Source organism: Aptenodytes patagonicus, chromosome 9 (genome assembly GCF_965638725.1).
Source record: "Aptenodytes patagonicus chromosome 9, bAptPat1.pri.cur, whole genome shotgun sequence".
Lineage (NCBI taxonomy): Eukaryota > Metazoa > Chordata > Aves > Sphenisciformes > Spheniscidae > Aptenodytes > Aptenodytes patagonicus.
In genome coordinates this window covers 17,644,735-17,651,818 of record NC_134957.1, presented here as the reverse complement: position 1 = coordinate 17,651,818, position 7,084 = coordinate 17,644,735, and positions in this window count along the sequence as shown.

Sequence of the window (7,084 nt, the reverse complement as noted above, 5' to 3'; positions counted from 1 at the left end):
AAAAATACCAAAGGTGGTGGCTTGTTGCTAGTAGAGGAGGCTGCTCTCCTGCTGTACGACTATTCCTTGTCTCCCAGTACAGTTAGTAAATTTTTTAATGGCTCTGGTACAATTATTGAAGTACAAAGGACAGGGCTGGACAGGGAACTTGCTTCTGTTATTGATGATGGCCCACCGGGCCATTTCTTAATTTTTCTTCAGCCCTTTGGAACTGCTGGACTCAATCCGAGCAGCATTGTCAGGAATATCTTCAGCCCGGCCTTTTCCAGTGCAGTCGCTCTGAGGACTTAGTGGAGAGGGGAGGTGGAATGTGTTAATTTTACTTCCTGAGCTCTGGAGGGGTGGTTTGGAAACACGGATAGCTGTAGCAAAGCAAGTGCTGATCCTCCAAACTGATCTCTGTTGAAGGCTGGCATGTACTGCAGGGAGGCTGACCTTGCACAGCACTGCTGTAATCGCAGAACGTTCCTAGTGCACGGTGGTTTTAAACAGGTATGGTAAATGTCTTCCACTAACACTGCTCAGGTGCTTGCTTCTGTTACAGCTTGGAGGCATCTAAATGCATGGGATGGTTTTTCCACTAACAATTTCTCCTTAAAGAGAATGTTTCCTACGTTCTCCACAATCCGACAGAATTTCGTTGTAGGAAAAAAAAAAATCCTACAGAAGCAGATAGATATCTGGAGATTGATAGATCTTCTGTGTGCTCGGAGAAAAATGCCAGAGCAGTAAATACTTTTCATTTCTGTTACTGTATGAAGTGCAATATACGTTACTGTACTTTCTCCTGATTTTGAGAGGAACTGGTGCCAAATCAAATTTAAGATGGTAGCTTTGGATTTATCTTCCCCCTCCCCACACCCCCTTAAAGAGGCAAGGGCTTGTGGACATACTGTGGTACTTACAAAATGAACACCTCAAAACTTACTTGAGGGGTTGAGAGACGTTGGGCTTCGTGCAGAGGGTATCTTGTAAAATATGGAGTTAACTGGGAAGAGGAGCAATGGATGTTGATCAACCTACAATGGAGCAGGTTTTTCTTCTGGTTAAGTAACTGCTTCCTGATACAAGGTCATCTTTAAAATGACTCTTGCAACTTGCCTTGCTGCTGCTTATGGGAAATAAGCATTAGGATATAAATGAAAGAAGAGAAGTAATTTGAAAGTTAATTTTCTAAAATCAGTAAGATTGCAGCAGCATAGATAAACCCCTTAAGCTTAGAAAAAGTAGTTCACATCCAGCAAATACTAAATTTTTATTGATTGTTATGGATTTACGCACGCCGGCCACTGTAACAGGGTCCGACCCTAGGATCCCGCTGAGAATGCCAAGTCCGAGTGAAGGTTTCAGACTAGTCTTTTATTAGTTCTTTGGTTACAGCTCGAGCTGGGTGCCTCCGGAGAGGGACCCCTACCCCAATTCACGCCTCAATTATACCCGTACCACCCATCACCCGAACCCCAAGTCCAACCACTTAATTCTGGTCGGTGGTCTCTTGATTTCTTATGGGTTTTCACTGGCGCTGGGCTGGCCGCCTTCTGAAGTTACTTCATTCTCTTGGAATTGTCTCCTTGGTCCTTATCTTCTTCATTCTGCTCGTATCTGCTGAATTCAGTGAGTTCTTTGTTAGCAGCATTACTTTTATCAAAAGTTTATACTTGGTCAGCTCTTGCGGCCTAAGGCTTCAGCTACTTCAGCTGCTAATGCTAGGCCACTAATGCTAAACGAGACTATTCAGAGAGAAGATTACAGTTAATCAAATTTCTTCTATAACATTGATGATAGTTCTTTAACTTATTCCTTAAAACAATCAGTTGTTTGTCAGCTTGAAACACCAGTATTTTAGAGCTGGAGGAAAATAGGGATGTCACTTGGTACTTCTGTGTTAAAATGCCTAAGTAATCTTAAATAGCTTTTGCTACAAAATTGTCTTTTCAAAAAAGTGTAAGTCTAGAGGTTCTGCTCCATCTAATGATATTTTCAGTAATAAGGAAGTTGCAGTAACTGCTTTTCTGGTAGATCCAACATTTAGGTGCTTTATGCAATTAAGGCACGCAGAGGGTCAGGCATCAGACTCTCTGATAATGCCTAGGCCACTGCAGGGCTCAAGGGTTGCAATGCTTCTTTGCAAAGCTTAGTCACTGTGACTTTGCAAATAGAGAGGGCCTAGTATGCAAGTAAATTGCATCTAAGGTCACGTGGAATGGATTTCTTTTTACCATTTGGAGTGGTAAGTAGTTTTAATACAGCATGAAATATCAGTGCTGGATTGTTATCAAGATGTTCACTTAATATGTAGCTTTTTTCCCCCCCTCCCAGACCAAACCTCATCTGAAATTATCACAATGCATGTTCTGTTTTACCCTTGTATAGTCTCTGAAGCTTGAAGTATATCTGAGAACAACTTGTTACCATGGTCAAAAACACATACCTTTTTCAAAAGCAGTCCCTTAACTATAGCAAGAAAATCTTTCCGTGGGTGCTAGTTTGAGGCTCAAAGCAAGGCTGCTCTACTAATTTTCACTAAAGGCTGGGCAAGACACTCTGCAGCCCAAGTTTTGCCAGGTGTGTGCTGGGGAGGAGGTACAGCTTTTGGGCATGAGATGGGAACAAAGATTACAAAACACAGCCGCTGCAGAGGTGAGCTGGAACATTGTCACCATGCACGTAAAGCTTGCTTATAGGCTGCAGCCAGGGAGTAGGTCAGGCTCGCTCCTCCGGAGAACTGGTTCTGCAACCAAAGGGCTGCGATTCTGCTGCTTGCAGAACTGGCACCATCTGCCCATCCCTTCGGTTTCTTCCTTTTTATTCCTACGGCAGCAGCTGCTGCTTCAAATCTTAGCTCCAAAAGCACGAAGCAGACACGAAACCTCAAACTGGAGAGAGATCATCCCCGGAAGAGTTTTGTTGCTCAGGACAATGCAGTGAACAGGCATTATCTCGGGGTTTGCCAGACCTGGTTTCCTATCTCTGTCAGAGCTGGAAACTGTAGACTAATTAAGATATATCACTATTACATATATCATCTGCCCTATGTGCTCTCTGTAGAAGGAATGTAATGTTATTCTAGGTCACAAGGGATCCTGTAGCACTTAAGTCCTGCAGTTAAAATATTCAGATATGGAAATGACTGTATAATACATAGTCTCCCTTCCAACCCTGTATTTCACATATAACTTCCCTTCCTGCTGAAATTTCTCAGAAAAAGTTACAGTTGACACATCTTTCGTAAGAGTTGGAAGTGGGAGGTGCCTCGTGTGCAGCGCCAGTCATTTTCACAAAATAATTTCTGCTCTGAAGCTGACAGATGTATCTCCAGCAAGTTAGCAACGTATGTCAATAAAAACACAAAATTGAGAGTATTGACATTTTTCTACTTTGCTGTTACAAACCCAAAGAACATGCTGAGTTGTCAGTCAAACAAGTTTTTTTTCACATTAAACAGATCTACATCTAGAAGTAGTTTGGCATGACTCACAAAATGCATAAATCTCATCTGCTGCCACATGTTAACCCAGCTGCTGAGTGTTCTAGTACATGTCATGTCCAGCAGCAGCTGGAAATGCTGCTTCGGAGCACAACAGGGTACCCCAACAACATTGGCACCACCTCGCCCTGCATCCTGCAGCATCGCGGATGCCCGCAGTGGGACAGCAAAGGAGCACCTGCTGTACCAGCACCATGTCAAAGCCCAGCTCCTGCCTCGCTTTCACCTCCCCAGGCAGCCAGCATATGATTAAACCAAGTTGCATGGATATGAGTTATGTTTGTACAAACAGGCTTGTGACGAAATACCGCCGCCTGTGCCTTTGCTTCTTCCTGCTAAGCTGGGAATGTGTTTTTCCAGCTGTGTCACAACACGAGATTTCAGAGTGCTTTTGCAGGAAGTTTTGCAGCTGTCTGCTGCAACCTGCTCTCTGATCTCTTTGTCTCCCCACCAAGGTTTCTTTTTTTGGCATTTCACGTGATTGTTTCAGTCTTGACTCAGCAGTTTCCTGCAGCAGCATTTAATGGTTTGGTTTCCTACCACCACCTCCTCCAGAAACCCAGCAGCTCAGAAACACTGCCATCTGCTCAGAGCAATAGTGAACCACAGCTTTCGCACAATAATAAGCATTTTTTTCAGAGCTAGCACAGCAGACCTAGCGGGAGTCATCCCTTTTCTACCACTGAGCAGGCTAGCATACGCAGCTGAAGCACTGCAGATGTCACGCTGTGCTGGACAAAGTATGGTCTTCATTATGGTGCCCGGATCACAGCAAATCCTTATTCCCCAGGCTACAAACTGGAGCTGCATGAGAAGGAAAACTTTGGTGAATAGCTGTAACTCTCACAGTTGTTGGCACAGTCCCAAGAAGGTCCCTGTGGTTCGTCCCCCTCTGCCAAGTGAATCTGTGACCTCTCTGGCCAGCATTAATCTCTTCCTCTTTCCATCCCTCCCATGTGAAGCGGTACCAAATCCTTCCTCTGCCTCCTGTAAAGGAATAATTGGTTCTGCCATAATCTTATCCCTGGAAGACGTACAGAAAATGCCCTGTTGTTTAAAGAGACATCTAAAAGAATGAATAAAAATACATTAGAATGAAGTAGTGATTACTGCATGTCCTAGGTATTCTCTCTTCTTTTTATTACAAGCTGTACTTTTCTGCACCAGAGGTCAGAAACATTAAGTTAGTGCTTCATTAAACACTGGACACTGCTTCCGACCACACACATCCATCAATTTTTGCAAGTCCCAGGGTTAAGAAAAGTTTCATTACAGATATAATATCTAACCAGCTGAAACTGCTGAAGGATTCGCAAAGGATTAAGCATACGCTGGACATCAAGAATATCATGTGAATGAAAGTCACAGAACAGCCTACACATTTGAAATTCGGCATGAATTTATATTTGTCGTGGTTTAACCCCAGTCAGCAACTCAGCCCCACCCAGCCGCTTGCTCACTCCCCCCCGGTTGGGAAGGGGGAGAGAATCGGAAGAGTACAAGTGGGTTGAGATAAGAACAGTTTAATACTTGAAATAATAAATTAATAACAACAACAACAATAAATTGTAATGGGAAGTAAAACAACGGGGGGGACGACACAAAACCCAGGAAGGAAAAAAAAACACAAACCAAGAGGTGATGCAACCGCTCACCACCCGCCAACCGATGCCCAGCCAGTTCCCGAGCAGCGATCGCTGCCCCCCGGCCAACTCCCCCCAGTTTATGTACTGAGCATGACGTCACGTGGTATGGAATGTCCCTTTGGCCAGTTTGGGTCAGCTGTCCTGGCTGTGCCCCCTCCCAGCTTCTTGTGCACCTCCTCACTGGCAGAATATGGGAAGCTGAAAAGTCCTTGACTAGTGTCAGCACTACTTAGCAACAACTAAAACATCAGTGTGTTATCACATTATTATCATGCTAAATCCAAAACACAGCACTGTACCAGCTACTAGGAAGGAAATTAACTCTGTCCCTGCCGAAACCAGGACGATATTCTTTGATGAAGCAAAGCTTTAAAAGGAAATCATAAGGTTTTGCATATTTGTTCGCAGTACATGTCAATATCTTCTTAAAACTACTGACATCAGACTAAGTATAACATGCAGTAAAAACGTAATGCTGTACAGAAAGATTACAGTCCTCATTTTCGCATCCAGCAATAAATATAAGGAATGTCTTAGAAAACCAGGATCAGCTTGCCATCCATCAGTGGCTCCCAAAATCATGCCAAAGGCAAAGTCATTTCTAGTAAGCAAAAGGGTAAGGCATTTTCTCGGCATCATGGTAACAATCATTCACATGTCTATCGTTAAAGGAAAACAGCTGATCATAGGAGTTTGATCTTATGTTACTGAAGTCTGACTATCACATAAATTTTACTGTTGTTTAAGACTGCCACAATCAACAAAGTAATTACTCACAATAAGTAAGATGCAGTGGATATTTGTTAGAGGTTGAATCCTACGAGTACTGAATATAATAGCTTTCCATGGAATTTAAGAGGAGTCAGACAACATCTGACCCCAACCACTAAATTTTTTTTTGTAAGGAAAGCTGGAGGATTTGTTAAACGAGAGAGGAACGGAGTTTCATTTTGCTCCCTCCAGAGCTACAAACGGGAGATAGGCTTTGGGAACTGCCCCAAAATTCTCTATTTAGGGAGAATAGTGCCAAAACCAGGCTTCTGTCAGTTGGCTGGGCAAGAGGAGACTATGACTGTGCTAATGCAAGAGCACATTGTTTTTAACAACCTTTTAACACATACAGATGGCTGGAGCATGTGGGCTTTGCTGGGCAAACTTCATCCCGTACATGAACGTGAGGTGCCTGTACCAACTCCCTGCAGGTGGAATTTGATCCTTCGGTCTCCCCAAGGACTCCACGCAAGGGCAGAAACCCTTTGGGCAGCCTTTGTGGCTGCCTCACCACTTCCCGCGTTGTCGCTAGGGTCACCCTTGACGTACAGACACCACAGGCACATGTCTCTCCTGTGATATTCTGTGACAATGAAAATAAACCACCAGTTCACAGTCTCTGAATTCATACAACTTCATCTTTCTATTAAGCTACTCCTATAGGTAGTTTGGCATTGACTTAACTGAAAGCAGGATTAGCCCATACATTGTTTTTCCATAGCTCCAAGGGAGGAACTGTCCTCTCATTTATCTTGACTGATACAGCGAGCAAGAAGTAAGCCTCTGAATAAAAAGTGCACCTGCTAAAATCACAGTAAAACGATGTAATACCACAGAGTGCCCGTGGAAGACAGTTACATGGCAGGGATGGAGATACAGGGAGGGCAAAGCAACCAGGTGCAAACAAAGAAAGAGAATAATCTGTGTTCTGATATTAATGATGATATTTCTGGTGCAAAACAATGTATTTTTCATTATGCTAAATTACATAAACTATGCTGTTCTTTTAATCCCACACCAGTTGCTGCTTTTATTCTGTGTTACTAAACAGAAACCGATTTGTTTGTTATGATAGCTACCATTTGATTTCATGTCAAGCTTCGCTAAATTGGCATAAAGGAAACAAGGTAATCAGTCTTCCTTTTATGTCTGCAGAACATCTAGTCATTTTACAGTCTAT